We start from the raw sequence: 24,786 nt of genomic DNA, 5'->3' as shown, positions 1-24,786 counted from the left end.
TCGCAGCTGCCAGTCCTAGTTTGTAGGGGGTCCCCTCGGTTGCCTAGCACTTACCACTGAGCTTACTGATCTCTCTCCCCCACTGGATGGCTAGTGCCTTGAGAGCAGAGAAAACCTCTTATTCATCTCTGCATTCCCAGGGTCTAAGACAGCGCCTGATCTATACTAAATACTTACTAATTAATTGTTGGTCCTGCCTCATCTCTAAAATGAAGAAATGGGGTTGAACTGTCTCCAAAATCACTTTTAAGTCTTCCTAAGCAAATGAGGTAAAGAAAATGTTTTTAGATTTCCCCTCCTGGAGGAGTTGCCCGGGAAGATGCAAACAGCCTTGCCTTTTCTGGGAGATGTAAAAGCTGTTTCCGGAGGGAGCAGGGGGGATGCTTTAAGAAGCCCATACTGAGCAATTTATGTTGGAGAAAAGACTTACCACAAAATATCACAGTTCAGATCAGATTTAATAGACCAATAAATGGCTGCTTAACAAGGACATTTGGTTACTGTTACATTAAGTTTCCTAAGGGACTTTGTTCTGTTCTACTAAAAGGCTGTAAAGGGCTATAAAGCACAGGCCTTCCAAATTTGATTTTTTTTTTAAATCGGTCCTTTTTGGAAATTGTTCTTCTTAAGTGACAGTATGAAAACAAGTCTCAAACGTTTTCTTTTGCAGGCACTTCCTTCATGTATTTTGGAGAAAGTTTGGCCTGACTTACAAGGAAACCCCTTAATTGTCCCTTAAAAGTAGAATTGCGTCATTGTGGATAAGACATGGGGTTCAAATAGCTCCCTGGGGGAGGGACTCTTGGAAACTCAGCAGGATTTTAATTGTAAGCAGACAATTTGTTTTGGATTGTATGCAGAGCATGAAAATATAACTGCTATAGGATCTAACAATGTATAAGATGATTAAAGTCTAATATTTCTCCGCTGCTTTATTTCTTGATCCTAGGCATCTTTGCAATGGTGATGAACTCACCATCTAAGGTTATTTAGTGTCCTTTTGAAAATCTGAAATGTATTAATTATTAGCTCCTAGAACCTTGGGAAGCAAGCTCAGTCTCGTTCGCTCCTGCATCACCAGGGGACCTGACAATATTGCCTATATCACCTGTGCTTGATACACGTACTACATTTCATTGATTCTCAGGCACACATCTTTTCACAGTTTAACAGCTCCAAAATCAGAATGTCTCATATAAGCAATGGCATGTCATAGATTAATTGGCTTTTCCTTTCTCATTGGTACATAAAATTGTGATGCCTACCATGATTGATGGTATCTTAGATCCAGTGAAATGCGGAATGCTGAGCACCTGTGGTGAGCCAGATTCTGTGTCAAGTCCTCTAATGTATCATTCATGACACCATATGATAATAACTCTTTCAGGTAGGTATTAGTATCTCCACTTGACAGATAAGGCTCAGAGTAGTGCAGTCAATTGCCCGGACTCATATTCTGCTTGGGAAAAATAGAGTTGGCCTCAAACCCAAATCTGATTCCAAAGCCCATAATCTTCCCATAGTACTGTGCTGTCCCAGTGGAGACTTCAGATAAACATATTTTAGAAACGAGAAGTTAAACTCTGTGATGCTTCATTGCGGTTTTAACTTTCCCTATCCTGGTTGTCTTTGATTCAAGCAATGAATGCCATCCCAAAAAGCTCTCAAGAGTGATCTGTACATAGGAATTTGTTTGTATTCTTGGTGACAGAGTGGCAGAAACCCATTCAAATTAAGCCATGTGGAATTGACTGGAAGCATCCATGGATAGCTCACAGCTCCAAGGTGAGGCAAGGGTTGGATATAGTTGGGGTTCATGAACCACTGGCCTCAGAGACTCCAGTGATGATAGGACACTATCTTGTCCCTGCTTCTCTCTGAGTACAGCTTCATTTTTCTCCTTCACTGGAGGCCCAATTCTCTACAAAGCAAAACCAGCCCCTGTGCTACATCTTAGAATGTCAGGTATATAAGATAGGCTGATGCAACCTTTTCTAACCCAGACTTTAAAATCCCAGAGAACGGACTGACTGGTTCAAGTATCCATCCTGCTCCCTACTAAGCTGGGGTCTCAGGTGGAGTCACACAGAACGAACCTGGCGGGCCCCACGGTGACCATGCGACAGGACCTGGAGGACCCAGGGGGCAAGTCCCAGAAAACAGTAGTGGTAGGCAAAACATCCTTAAATGTCTGTTCTACAAAGCTACTAGAGGTGTGCAAAAATCATACTTATAGAATACCAGAGAAGAAGGACAAAAGTATTTGCTACTGGGGAGATTGGTAGGAAGTGGAATCCAAGATGGACCTTGAAGGATGGCTATGAGGGGCGGGGGCACTTTCCAGGTGGGGAAGCAGCAGACAAATACCTGGTCTCTCTGGGAGCAGTCCATATAATAACACGAATGCATAACTGTAAATTAAAATTAGCAGCATGGGAGAAAATACATATGAAGATATGATCAAGGAGACTTGATCTTGAGGAATGACGGACAGCTTCCTTGAAAATGTGATATTCGAGCTGTGAGCCAAAGGATGAGGAGGACAAAGTGGAGACCAGCGATGCTGGAGGAAACAACTTCAGGCAGAAGAAAAACATATGCACAAGATCCTGTAGTGGGAGGACCCCGGCAAGTTTGTGGGACTAGATGGACCGGCTGCTCCTGATCTTTTTCTGGGTCTCAGCCGAAACCCGCAAGAGCCCCTGATGCTACCCTAATCAGATCACTTAGATGCTTAAAACCCTTCAGGTACTCCCTAGCACCTGGAGCAGCACTTCCCAGCCGCATCAGGGCACAGATGGCTTACGGGGTGCTTGAGATACTGATCCCTCCTCTCCTGGACCAAGCATCCTCCTCCGTTTACTGCAGTGTGCCATACAAAACCAAAACTACAATAATTTCCTATGTGAGCCACAAAGAGACAAAAGCTGGAAAGCACTGAAGAGAATAAAACGGAAATATCTAGCTTACAACTCAGGTCTCTCCCCTAATTTCCCTGCTGGACACGTCCATCACCATCTTCCAATTCACCCCCCAGATATCAGGGCAGCATACGAGGCTCAGCGGTGAGCTAGGACAATGGAATTTGCTTGCACCCTCCTTACTTGCTTTCAGACTAGAATTTTTAGGCACCTCCATGAAACTGATTCCTTATGATATGGGCCTTTCTCTGCACCCTCTTCTTTATGCACGTGAGCCCTAACACAATTCTTTAATATTTTCCCCCAGCACTCCTTCCACATTGCCCCATCCAACAAAATTGTTTCACACTTCTGTGCCCTTGTACTTTTCCCCCTCTTCCTGGATTGCCCTAATCCGAGTCCCTGGGAGCCCGAGTGCTGAGCAATATGAATAAGCATTGTGAAAAAGTAATTAAATATGATTGCGTTTGTAAGCAAAGGAGATCAGGAAGCCCCGGGTTCAAGAGAGTTCAATGGTGCCTTGACCACAGGATTTCCCAGAGCTCTGGGCATGGTGAGTTGCCCTGTGAATTTCTAGGAAGGGTAGGTGTCTGGTGTCCTGGGTTTCCCAAAACTGCTTACACACAGGGCCATGCTTGGTGGTACATCTGTGAGATGAGGAAATGTTCCCAAGGTCATGTGGATGGGAATATAGGAAATGTGGGGTTTGTGTTTAGGATGGAGAGATGTCAAGGAGGAGGAGGAGGAGGGAAGACAGGGAAGACAGACGAGAAATATGAGGAAGAGGAGCACAGACTTCCACAAAAAGGAAGTCTCCCCTCCCAAATCTGCAGATTGGCCAGATTACCCCCATCTACAAGTAATTATTTTTTCCCTTGGCAGAGTCCCCAGAGTTGGGCTGTGTGTTCAGGGTAAAAATAAGCAAACAAAGCCACCTCCTGCTGCTAATCAGGGACCCGGTTAAAAACGGTCCCTAGAGGGTGAGGACCATACCTCCTTCTCCCATCAAGGTCCCAGCTGCAGGAAGAAGCATCGTCACCACTTGCCCTCGGGTTGTGATGATGCCTTTGGCAGCAGCCTTTCCTTCCTTATCTCAAACAATAGCTCTTCTTGCTGGTCACAGTTTACTTGAGGAATGAGATTCGAAAGGCAGGTGGCTGTTGGCATCGTTCCTTGATTGTTCTACCAAGAGTGTTTTGACCACCGAGTCAAAGTTAGTGCTTTAACCACCAGAACCAACAATATACTGAGATTAATAAGAATGTTATTGATCAGTTACCATATATTAAGCACCTTTCATGTATCAGGAATACTGCAACACAGTGTGCATAATGAGTATTCAAAGAATGGCAGCAAGATTGTTAAGATTTTGCCTTTTTTGTCCTTATAACTGCATGACCCCCTTCAACATCTTGGGCTACAAATAAGGTCACATTTTCACGGTCAGTGCTTCCAGCTTCTGACACTGCTGCATGAGGTCATGATCATGGTCTCGTCCTGGCTGGTTACCTTCACCCTCGCTTCCTGACTCAGTGACATTCTAGCTGTTTTAGACACTTTTGAAGCTGCAGAGCTTTAAGGAAGGGCAGTACTATTCTTCCAGTGTTATTCTCAGCCAAGGTTGCTGCACGTTTGTGCTCCTGCTACACGTTTGTGCTCCTAACTGTGCTCAAAGTGTTCCCTCCAGCGGAATCACAGGCCACACACTTGACGGAAATGACCCTTCCTTTTCGCCGCCTAAATAGCGATACTGAACCTGGATAATCAGTTCAGAGATTTCCTCATGGGGAATCCCTTTTCAGTAACCCTTGGTGTCCGTTTTGCCAGTAGACTTCAGTTGGGGCCAGCTCTGATCGCTGGAATGATGTAACCAAGTCAAACATCTTAAAGGGAGTCCGGATCCCCACACCTTTGGGATCTCTTTGCAAATTTTCCTCCTTCCACGTAAATGATGCTCTTTGAGTAGCAAGGGAGGGCAGCCTCCCAAAGGCAAAAATAAAATGCTTTGCTCTGGAATTCCCTCCGGCAGTGGGTGCCCACTTGCCTTCTGTCTGCATAACTAAAAAGGGCCATCAAGTGAAGTGACACTTCCAGATCAAAGAAAGATGACTCCGCTGGCTTCCAGGCTTTGTCCAATTTTTAAATGGCAGCTTCTTAAAAAAATATTTTCAGACCTACTCAGGGGGTCCACTATTTAGACGACTGTCCTTTCTCTGGTTTGCTGGCTCTTCCTCTTTGTCCCATGCTCTGAATGTGAGTTCACAACCCTCGCCTTCTCTCCTTCTCTTGGCATCTTGGCTCCAGTGTCCAGGGTATTGGTGACTCTACAGTCTCTCTCCCTTACCAGAGCCCTGTTGGGGACCTGTCTAGTGTCTGGCACTTAAACAGTGCCCAGTATATTTTCTATTGAATAAACTCCCATCTCGAAATGCCAAAGGACATCTTCATTTGTATACTCCCCTTCGTCAGAAATTAAACCTGCCTGAAACTGAGCCTAACTTCCCATAGAGGTGGACCCTCACCAATTTTCTTTCTCTTAGTCAGTGGGGCCACCAGCTTCTCAATGACACCTCAAGTCTGGGGGCCTATCTTTGTCAATCGCTCCCCTCCACTGGTTGCTCTCCTCTGACCCATTTCCCTATCTGTAAAATGGGGATAATAACAGTACATTTCAGAGGTCTCTTGTGAGGATTAAACGAGTTCAAATAGAAGAAGTGCCAGCACAGTGCCTAGCGTGGCACATAGAAGGCAGTAAATGCTAACTATTATTATTTTTCTCTTCAGAAACCAAAATGACTATATACTGTGTGCCTAGGAATTTATCATCGTCACTCTAAAGGTACAGGATGGACCCCCACCCAGACTGTGGTTGGCACATCAAGAATGATGAAGGCACACGTGTGCTAAGGGGGTAATTATAAAAGGTTTCTTATTTGCACAATGAGGCTTTCTGGGGAGAGCAGGGTGGCTTCCAAGCACATCCAAAAATGGCTTGAGAGAGCAGGGACAGGAGAGTTGGTTGGGGTTTTTATGGTGTTTGGGTGAGGCTGGGGTGAGAGTTTCCATGCATGGTTAAAACTTCCCATGGGGGACAAAGGAGGGCGTATTGGGCTTTCTTATCAGCTTCCTGGGTTGTGGGGAAGGAGCAGAGGGAAGGTGAGGCTTAAAAGCTGTCAGCAGCCAAATACTTTTTAAAAATAATAATGATAGGGGCACCTGGGTGGCTCAGATGGTTAAGCGTCTGCCTTTGGCTCAGGTCATGATCCCGGGGTCCTGGGATCAAGTCCCGCATCGGGCTCCCTGCTCCTTGGGAGCCTTGCTTCTCCCTCTGCCTCTCTGTGTGTGTGTGTGTGTGTGTGTGTCTCATGAATAAATAAATAAAAAAATCTTAAAAAAATAATGATAATGAGGTCAGACTCTTTATTACAGAGCTAATAGAGCAAGCCTTAGGCAATCAGCCATCAAATATTTCCAATTTTTAATTTGAATTACCTCTAATATGTGCCTCTTCCCTCCCCCTCCCACAATGCTGAATGAACAGAGGCTCCAATCACTTTTTAACCTCAAGTAGCACAAACTTTCCCTTCTGGCTCCCAAACCTCTCTTTCTCCTGTCCCCTCTTGCCTGCTCTGTCCCCAGCTATCTTTGTGATCATGTACAAACTCAGATGTGAGTATTCCTTCCCACTGTAAGGTTCAAAGTGGTTCCCCCATATGACTTTTTAAAACACAGTCCAAAAATTCTTTGACACTCTTCCCAAAAAGAGGTGGGGTGTATATTCCTTCTCAGTGGTTCTATTTCAACCAGTGAGGTGCTGCAAAAGTGCTACTATGGACTTCCCAGGCTAGGCCAGTAAAGGCCATGTGGCTCTACCTGATTTTCTTAGGATGCTTGTCCTGAGGTAAGCCAGCCACTGTCTAAGAAATCTGACTCCCTGAGACTAACATGCTCTGGAGGCTATTCGTAGGGGCTCCTGTTGATAGCCTGGCTGAGCTACTAGTCAGCAGCCAGCATCAACTGTCCCCATGAGAATGAGCCACCTTGGACATCCAGCCCAGTGGAGCCCGCGGATGCCTACAACCAAAGCAGCTAGTGGACCATAACCGTACGAGAGACCCCGGACAAAAACTTCCCAGCAGGCCCTTTCCAAAGTCCCAATCCACACTGTGAGTAAATGAAATGGATGTTGTTTTACATCGCTAATTTTAAAATAACTTGTTATGTGGTAGTAATAACTGGAAACTCTCATTCTGGCATTAAACAGTGGGCTTGCCTAGGTATAATTTCTTAAAAACATAAGCAATTATAAAGTGAACACATGTACAAGACTAATCGAAATCCCTAATGAAGAAACCAACAGATTAGTAAAAATCATTAAAAAAAAAAAACACGTAAGGCAGAAAGTATTTATGTGTGCTAAAGAAAGAATGTCCAAATAAGACAAAACTGGTTAATGTCCTGCTGGGCGATAAAACCATAATCTTTGGGGTTATTTTTCTTCCAGACAAAAATCATTTTCATCTGGCTCGAAAAAAGAGTCTACACGTTGGTATGTTTCATCACAGCATCTGGGCCTTAAACAATAGTACATGATGTCCTAAACAATAGAGAATTAAAAAATCCTAGGGTAAGCCTATTGGACAATGTCTCAGTATGATATTGAAGGAACACACAGCTAACATTTTCGTCTAAGGTGTCGGTAACTTTTCTAATACGACCTACACTAGATCTCACACTTCTGAGGTGGAAAACAACAAGGCACCCGTGGAGGAGTACTGAGGCTTTGGTGTCTATGCCAGACCGTGGAAAGAGGCAGAAAGAGAAGGTTCTGTCCTAACACCTTCAAACCACATCATGTTGTTAGCCGTCTCTTTCTGTATTGTGGCTATCATTTAGCAAAATCTGTGGTTTGCAGACAGTATGTGGTTAGAGAGCTGACTGGGTATTTTTCCTTTGGAAAGAAAGGGACTCTCAGTAGTAAAGATTGTGTTGGGGAATGTCCTGAATATCAGGTTTTCAGACTCTTTTCGAGTCTCTATCACTGCGTGATAGATTTCATTTAAGCAGGAGGTGTACGTATGGAAAAACAGAACGTGATCTGGTCCTGAGTCCTTTTTTACGAAGATACCCCTTACCAGCTGAATCACAATCTCCCTGACACCTGGTTTCTTGATCTGCAAAATGGGGCTATTAATACTTACTTTCCTTACTCAGAGAGAGAGAGCTTTAGAAATGGTACAGCTCTGTTCCCAAGTAAAGGATTATTATTAGTAGTATTGTTATTACGGATTTGAGGACACACATGGTGGAAAAGGAAGAAACCCCTTCCAGCAGATTGCCAGGTCAATGCAGCCCCACCCAACTGGCTTGTCCTAAAGTTTCCAGTGCAGCTGACTATTACCCAAGGAATTGCTCGGGTGAGCAGGTTGTTTTGACATCCCCTGGCAGGGGCAGCTCAGGAAATCCCCTCTTCACCCCAGCAGTGACTCATAAAATAGACTCAGAAAAACCAAAAGTGAGCTGGGGGGAGTCTCTTGAGCCTTGAACACACCGGATCGAGAGGAAAAACTGGGCCTTCAAGGAAGGGAGGAAGTGATACTGCAGGCTTTGGATTCACAGAGAATCAGGTTAAAGTTAGGTTCTGGCTCTGCTGCTGAGTGGCCATGTGATGGCAGGGAAGTTTCTTACCCTTTCTGATTCTCCATGTTCTCACCCACATAGTAAAGCTGACAATACCCGGTTCACAGAGTTGAAGGGAGATTTGAAACTGGAGATGGGAAAAAAGTAGAGTTCTTCATAGAGTAGGTAATCAGGGAAAAACCCCAATCCGCCCATTCCCACCCCAGCCCCTCGACAGCAGAATAGATAAATCTATGGTGGTGCATGAACACAGCACACTGGACAGGGAAAGGAATTAACCAAAGCTAGACGCATTCGAGTGACTGAGTCTTTGTAATATAATAAATACAAATGTGTGTGTGGGCAAACTGTCCATTTTTTTCATACTGTCCATCAAATGAAGGGAGCTCACTTTGCAAGTTGGAGAGCTTGGAAAGTGGTTAATGGGGATGGACCTACAGGAGGGAGGGAAGAGGAACACAAGGGTAAGTGCCACCGTCCAAGGGTAAGTGCCACCGTCCTGGTCCTCGGGTTCTGTGGCAGGTGCAACGACAGATTGTTTTACTGTTGATGATGAGTGTTACTCAGTATTAAAATGACGAGTATATTATGAACTAAGGATTACAAGGCATTCAGTGTTGTGCAACAATAACACAGAACAGACACTCAATAACTACCTCTTCCTGTCTCCTTGTCTCCTCTCCAAAGTCCTTCTTCTGGAAATGTTAAAAAAATAAAACAATAAAGAAAAGGGAAAAAAAAGTCAAGGAAGAAAAGAGCAAAGCATTTTTCTTTGAGGTAATTTGTTTTCTTCACATTGTATACACAGTCCTTTGTCCCACACGTCTTTAATTAAAGCCGAAAATTATTGGTATAGCTCTGTTTAATAGTTTCCATCTTTGGAAACTGTGTTACTGAAATAGTCATTTGCTTGTCTTCTCTGTCCTGGGTCCTTTCAAACTTCTATTTCCTACCCACGTTTCTAATACAATAAGGGGGAAATGCAGTAAGATATTAAGTAATTGAGAAGAGAATGGTGTCGTACAGACAAGAGGGTGTCGAGACCTTGGACCTGCACAGGAGCCTTTCACAGTCCTGCACCAGACTCAGACTCAGGCGTCCGGTACCCCTCCATTGCAGTCAAACTGAAAGTCATGGTGTCCGCCCAATGTATTGTAACTGTTCAGCCTCTATGCAGGACCCTTCTGGAACACTTTTACCCCCATTTTTTTTTTCCTCTCAGAAAATTCCTACTCTTCAGAACCACACTGAAATATGACTTCCTCTGTGAAGATTTCCTGAACACCCCCAGGAGGGTCTGTTGCTACCTCTTCTATGCTTTCCTATTCTTGAAAAATACCACTATTTTAGCTCTCAATACGCAGTTCCTCTAACTATGATGTCACTTTTGGCCCCCCAACACTCCTGAGGAGGAACTATACCTACTGCACCTCAGAAGTGTCTGGCACATCACAGACAGGCAAATAAAAGCTTGCATGCATGAGTGGGGAAAGACTGTTACATTACGCATTTCATTCCCCTCCACCCCTTGTCACTGGCTATTCTGACTGCGGGGGGTGCTGCCTGGTAGTGCTAATGACATCCGCCAGCATCCAGACAGGGAGGTTGCTTGGAGAAGGGTTTTTTTTTTGTGGAGCCTTGGAGGACCAGAAATATGGGAAAGGGGATATCTTTGTTGCAACACCATCAGTCCCTGGTTGTTATCTTTCTTGATCTGCGCCCAGAAGAGCCAGCCCCATCCTAGTAACTGAGCTCCCGTGAGTCCCGCTAAGGCAGAAGATGACTCTCTTGTGAGAGAGTCTCACAGGAAACACACAAGCACTTGCAGGTACAACTTTGGATGGCCTGGGGACAATTTCCAGAGGTGGAAAGTTATGGGATGCTTTTATGTTCCTCCTATGTGGTGACATATATTTCCTCTTCTGAAAGTGTGCAGCCAAGGAAGGGGAGCCGGCATGACTGGTTAATAGGTGAGGTCAGTCAGAACGCCGGTGGAGCCCCTGATAGTTGGTTATGACCTACCGCTCAGGGCTAAGGGTGCTCATGTGCAAGTACTATGGACTATCTAGAAAAAAACAGTGGGGTGTAGTGACCAACGAACAGGATTGGAAATTAGGCGGGGGCTCAAACCCATGTTTCATATACCAACTTAAATATCCTTGGACAAGTTGTTTAACTTTCTGGATCATTTACTTCATCATTGTAGAAATGGGCAGAAAATAACATTTACCTCATAGGACTGTTGTAAGATTAAGTGAGAGGTAAAAACAATGAGCACATCAGAGGTATTCAGTAAATGGTGGTGATGATTATTATTCAAATACTCAGAGTCTGTTTTCTGTAAGAAAGAAAAAGATGAGCAGCAGGCAATGTTCCCTACCTCCAAGGAGGGTTAAATGAGGAAGCATTTGGTAAAAATAGTTAGAATAGTTTTTAGCATATGGCTCAACATTTGATGAATACCTGAATCAAGAAAAGAGGATACCTTAAAAATGAGGGAGTCCAAATTTCTTAATATTTGTTTCTAGATGTGTAATCAGAGACTCTCTTTAACGATCTTAAACAACTTTGAATCATTTGACCTGAGGGAGAAAAAATACATATTTTTATATGATGTATATACATAATCTAAAATTCTAATAAAGTTGTAGTGATTTCCTGCATTTTATTTTTAAAAATGGAGTATTTAGATCTCCAGGTTTAAAATCCCTGATCTAAATAAAGTTATAAAATATGGGTTAGAGGAGATGGGAACTGTACTGGTAGATTATTTTTCCTTGGTTTTAAATAAGTAAATCTATCACTCACTTTAAAAACTCTTACTAACCGAGGCAGGCAGAGTCTTAAGTGTAAATTAATAAACTCTTTTGGTGGATGAGACAGGAAACAATGGCAAATATTTAATCTTTCCTCTTCAAAGTTGGAGTGGTTTAGTCTCTGCCCTTTTTGAACACACTATAGATTTTAATACCCTTTTGGCCTTTTCTTTTGATTACAGCTAATGGAATTGTCCCCCCACTTATGTCCTCATTTTCCATTCCTCAACCTGTCTGGACTTTTGCCTCCAAAGGTTAACATCAGTATGAAGTAATGTAATTCATCATTACTATTTAGACAGATTTATTCAGAGTTCTCTCCCCGCAGATGTCTATAAGCATGGTGAATCTGACATCCAGCATTGCCCAGTAGGGTTGCATATTATACAGGCAGTATCTAAGCCCAAAACTGAAAACAACAACAACAAAAACACCAAAGATCCCTCCAAACCCCCACAACTGTAGATTTAATCAGAATTAAATGACAATGTGTTTCTAACAACTGTCCCAATTAGGGTAGAAAATTCTCCTGAAAACAGGAGAGTTGCAGGTTGGTCTGGCTACATATAGAGATGAGCTCTGGTGAACTTAGTTTCTGTTACTTGGCCTTACATCGATTGGGGCACTGAAGTTAGGCTTACCCAAGAGTTCTGGTTTGGATAAAATGTACAAGGTCATTGAGCCACAGACATTAAGGTTTAGAGGGATGTTTCAAGAACAGCAGTATTTCTCACTGAGCTTCCCTGTGAGCAGTTTTTCCACAGAAGCCCAGGTAGCTACCGCCATCAATCAGTTGGAAATTCCTTAGGAGTAGAAACCTCTTTGCTATTTCTGGGTATTCTAGGAAATGCATTTGGGGAATACCCTGGTCACATCTCCATAGTTGACTCCCTCTTTTGAAGGGGACCTAGTAGCCTGTTCCATCCTGGGGATGCAGAGCTTTCCTGTATCCAAGAGTCAAAACCTGTCTATTCCATTGGAACTGATGTTTCTTCCTTGGGAAATAAAACACATCTAATCCCTCTTCTACTTGACAGACATTCAGCAAAATGTTTAGTTAATTGCTTCATTTACTATTTATTGAGCATTAACTAGGTCCTAGGCACTGTGCCAGACACTTGGGGTAAGCAGGAGAGAGCCCACTTCTCACAGAGCTTCTGTCTCAGCAGGGAAGAGAGTCGATGGCAACTGTGATTCTTCTGGTCTACAGGCTAACCACTCACAGTCCCATAAACCCTTGGGTGCAGTTCCTTCACCATCCTGCTCACCCTCTTCCACATTTTCTCTAATTGGTCTAGAACCCTCTCAAAGGGTGGGGCCTTAATTGAAAAACCAGGAGGCAGGCAGGGGATAACAAGACTTGTTGCTACTGTCCTATATTAATGACTTTTCCCTAGGCGTCTCTGAGGGCCTCGTCATTATTAACCTTCCGTTTGAGTCTCTCAGCTGCTCTATGGGGTAGAGGCTGAGGGCAGTGCCTAGCCAGTCTGAACGATCTGGAATGGGTGTCAGTATCATTCTGATCTGGGGGCACTCCCACTGTAGGGTTACTTATAAATTGAGACTATGGACTTCTGGATCAAAGAGTTCTCTTTAAGTCTCAGCTCTGCCACTTACTAGCTTAAGTAAGTTGGACCAACCTTATGGGCATGTGACCTGTGCAGTTATGGGGGTGAGCAGAGGGGGAGAACCAGAAGGACTCTGAACTTTATTTAATGTTCTGCTGTTGCTATTTTGGAATTCTTTTTTTTCTTTTTTTTAGACTTCATTTATTTATTTATTTATTTATTTATTTATTTATTTATTTGAGAGAGAGAGCATGCCAGAGAGAACACGAGCTGAGTGGAGGGGCAGAGGGAGAGGGAGAAACAGACTCCCCGCTGACCAGGGAGCCAACACAGGGCTTGATCCTAGGACTCCAGGATCATGACCTGAGCCAAAGGCAGGCGCTTAGCCAACTGAGCCACCCAGGTGCTCTGTCATTTTGAAATTCATAATAATTTCTCATCATGGGGCCCTGCATTTTTATTTTACACTAGGCCCTGAAAACTATGTAGCTGGTCCTATGAACAAGTTATTTAACCTCTCTGAACTTTAATGTCCTCATCTAGGACACCGGGGTGATGATGATACCTACTCTACAGGTTCCTGCAAGCTTTAGATGAGACAATGTGTATACATGTCTATCCCATAGTAAGCACCCCCCCACACACATACACATACCAACCAATGTAAGTCAATGACATTGTTATTTAGAATATCTGACATCAACTATTCTTTTTTTTTTAAGATTTTATTTATTTATTTGAGAGAGAGAGAATGAGAGACAGAGAGCATGAGAAGGAGGAGGGTCAGAGGGAGAAGCAGACTCCCTGCTGAACAGGGAGCCTGACGCGGGACTCGATCCCGGGACTCCAGCCAGGATCATGACCTGAGCCGAAGGCAGTCACTCAACCAACTGAGCCACCCAGGCGCCCTGACATCAACTGTTCTGAATTTAGAACATATGCTAACAAAATGAGCTCTTCTAATTTCTCCGTGCCATCAGTTAACCTTTTTGGTACTTCTTCTATTCTCCTAAGTCAAGAATACATATGTAGGAAAGGGACGTTAACTTTTTTTTTCTTTATTAGGCATCTAATTTCTTTGGTTGCAAGTGACAAATACTATTTCTACGTAACTTATGAAAAGAGAATTTTTGGAATGATAATGTGACTTCAAACAAATAAAAGTGATAGTAAGGCTAGAGAATAAAGCTTGAAAATGAATAGAAACAAAGACAGCTTTGCTCCCTGGTGGAAGAGCTCTGGCAAAGATGAAATGCCAGAACACCTACCATTTTCAGTCTCTGTCACTCTACTGAAGACTCAAGTTCCAGAGAGCACATACCCATGACCTAGCTTGGGTCACATGTTCCTGGCCAGGCAAGTGAAGGACAAGGCATCTGATTACAGCAGCATAGGTTGGGGGCGGAGGGGATTCCCCAGAAGGAAAATGATGTGCTGGTAAGAAGGGGGAAATAGTGCAGTAAAATAAAAACAAAAAAATTTTTTCTCCAGAGTGTCATCTGCTCTATACCTGGCACTCTGCTAGGGGCTTTGGGATAGTATTCACTTTACCTTACATACAATGCCTAGCATGCAACAGACACTCCCTAGATATTTGTTGAATAAGTGAATAATTGAGTGAACTTATTTAACCTTCACACAACTCTTGGAGTTAGGTTATATTAGTTCCATTCTACCGAGGAAGCGATTGAGTCTCCGAGAACGTGAATAATTTGCTCAAAAATCACACAACCAGTAAGCAGCAGAGTTGAGGTTAAGACCTGGTTCTGTCTGACTCCAAAGCTTGTCTCCGTGCTGCTGCATGCTGCCGGCCTCCCTTGCGGAGTATGTGAGAGTCTGCTCTAAACCTGAGAACCTTCTGTGGTGCTGCCCCAAAGTCACAGGGGCTCCATGCATTGTTGTTTATTGACAGATTCTAGAAAGTTTATCTAAGCTGGGAAAAGTTCATTTTGTGATTTTCCACTAATTTCAGAAAGGAAGTGATGCAAATGGTGTGACCTTGGACAAGATATCTCAGTCTCTTCAACATTAAAGGGTATGATAGTGGTATCTCCTATGAGGCTATTGTGTGATAGGTGAGGGGATGTTTGTAAAACCCTTAGGACAGCTCCTAGTACAGAAAGCCCTCAGACATGACACTTTACCTAGAGTCTTAGAAGAGTACAGAGAAGCAGGAAGTGAGTGATGGGGGAGGCATCAGGTTTCACTATCATATTTCATCACAGTTAAGACTACCAGCTGAACTGTTAATTTCCATATCTCTGAGAAAGTAAAAGCATCGCCAATGAAGCTATAAGATGCTTTCTAATTACTTCAAGTTTAAATTATTTTATTAATACTGAAAAATCTTTTAGACATAAGTAGACATGATTTAGATATATTTTGAATGAAAATCTTTTAGACCTATTTAGACATACATTTTTTAAAATCACATATTGCCCTTGGGTGTATGTAAAAGGGAAAATACAAGCAAATATGTTGGTGAAAGTATTACCAAGACTTTTTTTCACTTGGAATGGTTCACCTCTTCCACAGCACATTTTGACTGAGTTGTTGATGTGTTTTGCACACAATATTGTCAACTGAGCCCTTGAGAGAGTCTCCAAATGCAGCATTTCTTCAGAGAATGCTGTTGTCTTGGGAAGATTCTGCCAGCCCGCTGGTACCAATTCACAAATTCTGATGTCGGTGCCATTTTTTTTATTCCACTAGAAGACACGAGTAGAAGTTTTCCAGAAAACAACAGCAATACACGTTTTTTTCCTCCAAAGGTCCATAGGTGGTTTGTTGACTAAAACATCAACGGCTGTGGTTGCCAATCATTTTACCTCAGAATAATAACCAAGGGCCTCCAGGCAGGCCACGTGACTATGGCATTGCCAGAACCTGGCCATCTGATGTCATTGGTTGTAAGGCATGCCTTGATTTCTGGGACGTTAAATGTTCAATAAGAGTCTGCGCCTCGGAATACGTGAAATACGGCAATAGGAAAAGTCGGGGAATTAGAGGTTCTCAGACCTTTGTTTTATTCCTTCTTTGCCACAACTAGCTTGCCACTGCAGAAAACATTCAAGCATTGGGAGACCTTAGGAATGATCTTTTGGAATCCTCTTTCTTCACAGGTAAGAAAACTGAAGGGCAGAGACTTAGACCATCCAAGCACACTCAGAGTAGGATAGCCTGACTGCAGATCCTCCGCCCTACACACTTGGCTGCCCTGGCTCCTATGGGGGAAAGGTAGTTGCAGAAGAGTACACATCATTGGCAGCCCTTTGCTGTCCTGTCATAGAAGCTCCTCGTGCTCTCTAACGGCTCATTGGCTAATCCGGGCATTTCCAACCACTTTAGTCCTTCTTGGCCAACACCTCCCAAATCAAATGTCCTCTATTCTTGGATGACTTTTCTAAGAGCCATTTTCACCTCTTGCTCCCACCCCGAACTCCCCAGGCAGGTAATTGCCCTAGGTTTTGTGGTTTTAGTTCTTGTTTTTCTCATGGAAGTCATCATATTGTTAAATATGACTCGATTTGCTTTTCAAAAACTCATTTTTATGGAAAATTCCGAACATACACAAAATAAACACAATAGTGTAGCAAACCTCTATGTACCCATCATCCAGCTTCCGCAGTTACAAACATCCTGTTATTCCCGATTTTTCTATACCTTGCATCACTCTCCACCCTACCTAGTTATTTTTTTAATACTTTTTTTCATTTAATATGAAGTTCACATGTAATGAAATGCACAATTACAAATGGGTATGCTTGTGTAACCCACACATCTATCAAGATTTTGAACATTTCCATTGTTCTAGAGAGTTTTTTTCTGGTCCTTTCATGATTAGGCTTCCTCCTAATCTCCACCTCTGCACCCTCCAGACAAACTCATGATATTTATTTTCCTTCATAAATTATTTTACATTCTGTTAGCTTAGAACTTCACAGAAACACAACCATACGGTTGGTACTCTTTTATGGTCAGCTCCTTTCACTTGACCTACTTTCTATGAGATTCATTCCTGTTATTATATGTATCAGTACTTCATTCTATTTTTTTTTTTATGACTGAGTAATATTTACATTGTATGCGTCCACCACAGTTTGTTTATCCATTCTCGTGTTCATGGATATTTAGGTTGTTTCTAGTTTGGAGCTATTAACAATGTACCTTCTATGAACATTCACATACAAATCTTTTTCGTAAATGTGTATTTCCATTTATCTTGGGTTAATACCTAGGCATGAATTGCTGGGTCATAGCGTAGATGTAGAATTTTACAAAACGATTGTACTATTTTATGTTCCCACCAGGAATATAGGAGAGGTCAGCTGCTCCACGTTATCTCCAATATTTGTTGTCAATCTTTTTAATTTAAGCCCTTCTAGATGTTAGGTAATGGTATCTCACTGTGGTTTGAATTTGCATTTCTCTGGGAACTAATGATGTTGAGCAACTTTTCATGGATTTATTGGCCATTCATGTGCCTTCTTTTATGAAGTTGTCCAAGCTTTTTGCCTATTTTTAAAAATTGGAATGTTTGGGGGGTTTTTTTTGTTAAAAAATAAAAATGTTTTATGCATATCTCTTCCCACTCTCTGCCCGCCTATTCATTTTCTTAGTGTTGTTTAATGAAGTTTATTTTATCAGACTTTTATTTTGTGGCTATTGCTTTCCACGTCCTTTACTATTTGCTTACATGCCATTTCTATCTCTAGGCTATGGATTCCTAGAGGAAAAGAATGTGAACATTTTTTATTTTGTGCCCCCAGCCTCCAGCACAGATCTTGACCCATGAGTATATCTGGAAGTTGGGAGGAGGAAATATATTCCTTTTTCTGTCTATTATCTCTTTGGGGAATCATCCTCAACCCTCATTCTTCAGTTTTTCTGGTTCAGGTGATTACCTCTTTCTAATCCATCCCTAGGGATGGATACTTGACCAAAATTGGGCCAATTACAGCTTTATCCAGCACTCTTGTAAGAAATAGGAGCATGGAGAGACACTCACCCACCTCCCATCAAGATTCATAAGGACATCGTAAAGCTAAAGCAATTGCTGGCCGTCTTTGCTACCACATGAATTGATGCTACTTGAGTATGAAGTCAACACAGGAATTGAGACATAAAAAATGGAGACTAAAGATCCTTGAAGACATAATTTATATCCCTGGATCCAACCTTTCCTGAGGTTCACCTACCTTCTGAACTGCAAAAATATATGAGACAATGAATTGCCTTTTGGCCTGTTTGTGTATTTGTTATTTGTTTAATCAAGTCTGAGTTATATTTTTATTTCTTACAACCAAAACATTCCTATCTAATATACTCCTTAATAATGTTACACCCTTTCTGCCAAGTCCCCATAACATTTTCCACAGCTCCAGAAGTCTTTTGGGAGGGGAAGAAGTTGGGGCAGACACCAATACTTGTAAGTTCTGAAACTGTATAAACCATAAAGCAGGACTCCTGATTCTTTTTTTTTTTAAGATTTTATTTTTATTTATTTGAGAGAGAGACAGAGAGAGAGCACACGAGCAGGGGGAGGGGCAGAGGGAGAAGCAGACTCCCCACTGAGCAGGGAGCCCAACACAGGGCTCTTTCCCAGGACCCTGGGATCATGACCTGAGCTGAAGGCAGCTGCCCAACTGACTGAGCCACCCAGGCACCCCTGGAGTCCTGATTCTATATGTTATGTAGCAGTATTGAAAGTCACAAATTTTTCATCATGATATAAACTGAAAACAAAATTAATTGCCAGTCTCCTGTCATGAGAAGACCTGCCATTGTCATATCTGAGTGTACCTTTCTTCCCACTATCGTTTAATTTCTACATATTGTCATCAGTAATATTTGATAAGTGGATTTAAAAAAAAAGAATCTTCTAAAAAAGCAAGTTAATTCCCTTTCTTTCAGTAGTGGAACATTTGTCCAATGAATTTTGTAATAGAATTTGTCATGTCAAATTGATAAAGTCGAGTTGTTCTTGTTAAAGTCGTACATATGTATGTATATCTGTGTATATGTGCCTGTATATAAGTATATTTTTGTGTATGTATCTGTGTGGTCTGTGTATCTACATATATGTGTATTTGTTTATATGTGAGTGGTACAAAGTGCGTATGAGACTATATGTGTATATGTGTATGTGTCTGAGGGTCCACGTGTTTGTGTGATTTGTGTGTCTATGTATCCATGTGACTATATTTGTGTCTGTGGGTATATGTCTGTGCACCCTATGGTAGCTTCGTTTGCATTTGTGTATGTCTGTTTATGCATGTGTGGGATATGATATGAGTTTGTGTGTGCATGTCTGTATGTGTCTGTGTACTCTGTGTATAGAGTGGATAGATGTCTATATGAGTGTTTGTACAATAATGTGCATGTGCTTGTGCTTCTGTGTGTGAGTCTGTGGGTATGTGTTGTGTGGCTGTATGTGTACGTGTGTTTGCATGCGTGCATGGTGGGGGCAGGGAGGAGAACAAAGCTACCAAAATTCTGTTTTTATACATTGTGCGAATTGGGAAAAGTGGACCTCTCTGGTGAGGCCGAGCAGCTTCACAGGCAGAGTTTGGTTAGCAGAGCGGAGACTGGATTTCAGCCCCCACTAGCCCCCTCATCTGGCATCTTGGAGAAAAGAACAACTTGGCAGGGAAGGGAGACATTTCCGAAGGCCCAGAAGTTCATTCCATCTCTCCTTCACCCTATAGGAAGCTTCCCATAGAATCTACTCTGAAAACTACCCAAACCAGTGCTCTCTAATGCTTTCCAAATGACATGATTCTAGAGAAATTCATGGCACACTTCCTCCAACCGAAGTCCACATACTGCACCGGCTCCAGGGGCCTTTGACTCGGCCCCTGAGGTCATGAGCACGCTCATTCAGCAGGCTGCCTCCCACCTCTCTTCTGGCCTTGTCATCATCTCATGGCCCTGGACTCTCTTCTTCCACCTGTTGCCTTGTTGCAGAAAAACACTGGTGGGGGTTTAGGGTTGCACGTTGTTGTCATGGCTCATCACATAGTTTGCACTTTTATTAAAATAACTCATGGCCAAGAGGCTGTGGGGTTGTGATCAGGTGGTGTTAGGGGAGAAAGATACAGATGGTGTGGAACTGGTTTCGATGGCAAGTGAGGTCTTGGAACTGGGAAGGGGGTGAGCAGCTCAATCCCAGAGGGGAAAATAGGGGCTGTGGGTTGAAACCAGTGAGATTACTAGGACTTACTTCATCGGAAGCCTTTAGATCCAGCATGAGCTTCTCTGCCCACTTTAGCTCCTCAGCAGAAACTCCCTCTTTGGCAGCTTGACATGTGGTCTTGTGATCGATGACCTTGGGCAAGTTGTTCCACGGTTGTGAGCCTTCCCTTCTTCAGCAGCAATCCCTACCCCCACACGTGGGAGTAGGGGAGGAATCACTGAGACAGCATGAGGAGGTACAGAACACAGCACTCAGCCGAAAGTTAATGCAATCTTTCCTCTCCCCTCGTACTCCATACCCCCTCTTCTTCTCATTGGCCTTGGGGTGCCCACAGCACTTCACCTTTACTTTTATGATAGCAGCAGCTCTGGCCTAGCACTTAGCAAGTGCTCGGTATTCAGTCAATGTTTGCTGAGGGAAGAGATGAAGGCAGGCAGCCCGAGGACAGGTAATAAGTAGGCAGTAAATAATAAAGTAAGTTGGAGCATTCTCCTACCTTTGGAAATGAGCTACTGGCATCCTTCAGAGATGAGGGCTGAACAAACTCATGATTTTGTGTATAAAATATGGCTCTAGGTGTTGGTCAGAGTGGAGAGGTCAGCAGGCCCTTCTAGAAAGTGCTTTCCCCTTATTGACCATCTGTTTGGGCTCTAATGAACTGTTACAGTTATTTGCCTCCTGAGATGACGGTGGAGATTTGGAAAAAAGAGAGTGTGTATACAGTGGCACCTGTTCCTGCCGGAGGATCAAGTTTAAGGGAGGTTTAAAGGAGTCTAAGTTGAAAAAGAAAGAAAGGAAGAAAGACCGGAGAAAACAAGTTTCATTAGCAGTGAGGGACCCAGTTGGCAGGTAAGGGCTGTCACTGCCACAATTATATTCTAATTACATACCTGCTCTTGCCGCGCACTGTGCTAGAAGTTGCTAGAAATTGCTAAGGCTGTAAAGTAGAAGGCATGGTTCTTGCCTTCCAGAGGCTTCCAATCTAGGGAATGGAAATGGATGGAAGACTGAGCACTGTGGAGCACTTACTATCTGTTTAACACTGGGACACATGTTTTAGGGTATATCTCAAGAAGTCAATATTATTATTCTGCAAGGAAACTAAAATACAGAGAGGCTAAGAAACTTCTTGTAGGTCACCCAGCAAACACGTGGAACTGGGAGAAGAGCCCAGGTCTCTGTCTGGCTCTAGCAGCCTATGCTGCTCCCAGGACTGTGAGCAAGGACATCAGGGCAAGCCTGTGAAAAAGAGAACTCACTCTACAAGGTCTCCTAGGTTCAGCGCCACATGAGCAATAGATAATGATGTTTGTAGGAGTCTAGAAGAGATGTATTAAGGTCTCAAATAGAAGTGGCAACTTGGCAGAGGAATAGGCCCTCCAGTAGATGCTGAAGACAGAATATGAACCCAACAAGAGAAGAAGGGAGGGGGCGGCTTTCAAGGCGGAAGGAGGCAGAGCATGTGCAAAGGTGGAAGGTAGGAAAATGTTCACCTTCTGGATTTGTGGAATACTGGAGAGAGCACAGCCTGCTCCAAACTTAGTAATAGCCTTAGGCCAGCCACCTGATCTCCCTGAGCCTCAGTTTCCCTATCTGTATAATGGTTGTGGGAATAGCCACTTCATAGGATTGTTGAAGACCTGAGATTATGTATGTAAAGCACCTGTTTCCTCAAAATCATCAGTCTAAGTTAGACCTTAATCTAAATCAGTTCCTTCTCTCATAGTATCTTATTTCCCTTTCTACTTGCAATTGAGTCAATTATATATCTGCATGCTATTTATTGAATGTTTGTTTCATGACTGTAAGTTCTGTGAGGATAGGGACAACATCTGTTCTCCTCAATACCATTTCTTTAGTGCCCAGAACAGTAGGCACTCAATAAACCTTCGTTAAATGAATGGATATATGAATGTATGAATGAATAAATGAATTAATAAGTAAATGAATAACTATATCTATTTATGTGCTGTGACTCTAAGAATCTCAGGGAAGACGTGTCTTTTCTCTGGTGAGGGGGCAGGTTGCTAATGGAAGAAAAAGCCTTCAGAGAATGCCATTAGAGAGTCACAAGGCCTCCACGGGTCATCAGAAGGAGCCCCAGGTCCCCTGTGTGCGTCCTGGTGCTCTACATAACTGTCTCCGAGCAGGAAGGAAATTACACAAACTTCCAGTTCAGCTGGTTCCAGGGTTTCACAACCCATTTCTTTCTGTCTTAAATCCATGGTGCTGCTTTTTCCACCGTGACTTGTGATGTGCCTAGTGCACAATGACTCTGCATGATCCCCATGTTGCCGGGCAATAATTCGGAGGGGTGTCTAGACTTTCCAATAATCAAGCCTTCTGATCCAGTGCAACACAATAACCCCTAATGTAGAGTTGGAGAGGAGGAAAGGGGATATAAGCAGATGCACTAATATTTACTAGGCATTTGATACATTCTATGAATTGCATGTTAGAAGAATAAGGACAGGGACCTGAAGGGTACAGAGAAGGATATCGGGCTTGGCCTGAGGTGAAGCAGCATACACACAGTTGGATAATATCTACAGCTTTTGAAATACGATTATGCATATCATCTCATCTTAGTCTCACTGCAGCCATGGAAAAGGGGGACGTATGGATAACATTTGTATTGTTACTTGTTCCTCACAAAGGGAAACCGAGGCAACTAGGGGTGGTACAGAATATAGATCTGGTTTCACCAGCAGATATAAACTCACTGCCCCAGTCTCATAACTCTCAGTTCAGGGATCTTCTTTTGGGCCACACTGTCCTGCACCACCCTTTACATTGGATAACATTTGTATTGTTACTTGTTCCTCACAAAGGGAAACCGAGGCAACTAGGGGTGGTACAGAATATAGATCTGGTTTCACCAGCAGATATAAACTCACTGCCCCAGTCTCATAATTCTCAGTTCAGGGATCTTCTTTTGGGCCACACTGTCCTGCACCACCCTTTACATTGGTCAACAGTGTGGGGGTGTCTGCAATGTCACAATCCTCCACCTTCTGGAATGTAGTTCCAATGCACTTTTGTGATGGAACATCAATATCAAAAAAATCGGGGGCCACATTACCCCTTTGCCTGCTTTAGTAAATAAAAAAATTTTTTTTGAAACGTAGTCACACCCACACATTTACTATCATCTATGGCTGTTTTTGCACTACAAAGGTAGAGTTGAGTCGTTGAAACAGAAAAGATATGGCTCACGACGTCTAAAATATTTACCATTTGATCCCATACAGAAAAAGTCTGCCACTGCCTAGAATAAATGAATGGAATGGAAGTAGATAGAAAAAAAAATGGACTCATTCATTCATAATAAGCAGTGGGTCATAATTGAAACTGAGAATGAGAATTGGTCTCAGAATCGAACCTCTGTCACTTGGCTGGATGACCTTGAGCAAATTACTGATACTCTCTGGGCATCTATCACCTTACAGAGTTGCTGTAGGATTTGCACCAGGTAAGGTGTATGTGTCAGTTATGATTAGGTTTGGCCCCATGTGACACAGGGTGAAGGGTCTTGCATAAGACAGCAGCTTATTTCTTTCATGTGGAAGTGAGCAGTGGGTGTTGGTCTGGTGGGGCATGGTGTCAGCAACCCCAGCCTTCTCACCCTGTTGCTTTGCTGTGCATGGCTTTTATTCCTGAGGTTCTCTCATGGTCCAAAATAGCTATTGGAGCTCTAGCCACAGTGCCATGAGTGCTATTACTACTAATGAGTGTATGATGATAAGAGGAAACAAACCAAAAATCAAATACAAGAAGCCCGGAAACAGAGTCATACAAAAAGTCTGGACAACAAATCCACCTTAATTCAAGTCTAGCCAAAACGAGACCTCCTGCCATAGCTCAGGAGGCAACAAGTGTGTTTTGTGTATTCTATTCCCAGGGTACACTGAGGAAGATCTAGAAGCCATGTGGTCCATGTATTCAGCATCTAACACTTTACAAAGTATTTCCATAACTATTACTTTATTTGCTTTTCACAGTACTCTAGAAAGGTTAAGACGAATAGGTCTTAATATTATTATTCCTATTGTACCCTGTAATTCAACCAGGTGTTAAGTAATCAGATCCCAGTACCTCCTATCTTCCCAAAGGGTCCGTGGTTAGATCTTTGGATATTTGTTGGAAATGAAAGCGGAGCAGTTCTCATATAGAAGAAAATGACCCCCAAACAGGACCCCTAGCAGATGTAGCTAATCATATGGCCTCACCCTCACTGAGTCGGTATCCTCACCTATATGATGAAGATAAGAGCATCTATTGATTTGGGGGGTTGTTGACTGTAATGCACACGGCAAATAGGCCAGTTCAGTGAGATCACTGCTATTACCTAGGCTTACCTCTTACATTTGCTGTGTTCTTGGAAACTCACTTCCCTTTACTGGGCCTCAGTTTACTTTCCTAGGAAAGCGAAGTGTTTGGATTCAGCGACTTGCTAAACTATCTTACAAATTCTCCAGTCCCATCAGCCTGGGAACCTGCCTTTTCAAGGGAAAACAGCTGAGATTGGAGCCCAGGTTGGAACTCTCCCTCTGGTTCCCTAGTAGCTCGCTGTGTGTTTCAGAACAAGCTAAAAACGTTTCTGACTCTTCGCATCTGTTAATAGGGACAGATTACTACGTAGTTTA

This window comes from Eumetopias jubatus, unplaced genomic scaffold, assembly GCF_037043125.1.
Source record: "Eumetopias jubatus isolate StellerSeaLion01/CBP00866 unplaced genomic scaffold, mEumJub1_p1.0 scaffold_4, whole genome shotgun sequence".
NCBI classification, from domain to species: Eukaryota; Metazoa; Chordata; class Mammalia; order Carnivora; family Otariidae; genus Eumetopias; species Eumetopias jubatus.
Note: the sequence above shows the minus strand (reverse complement) of the source record.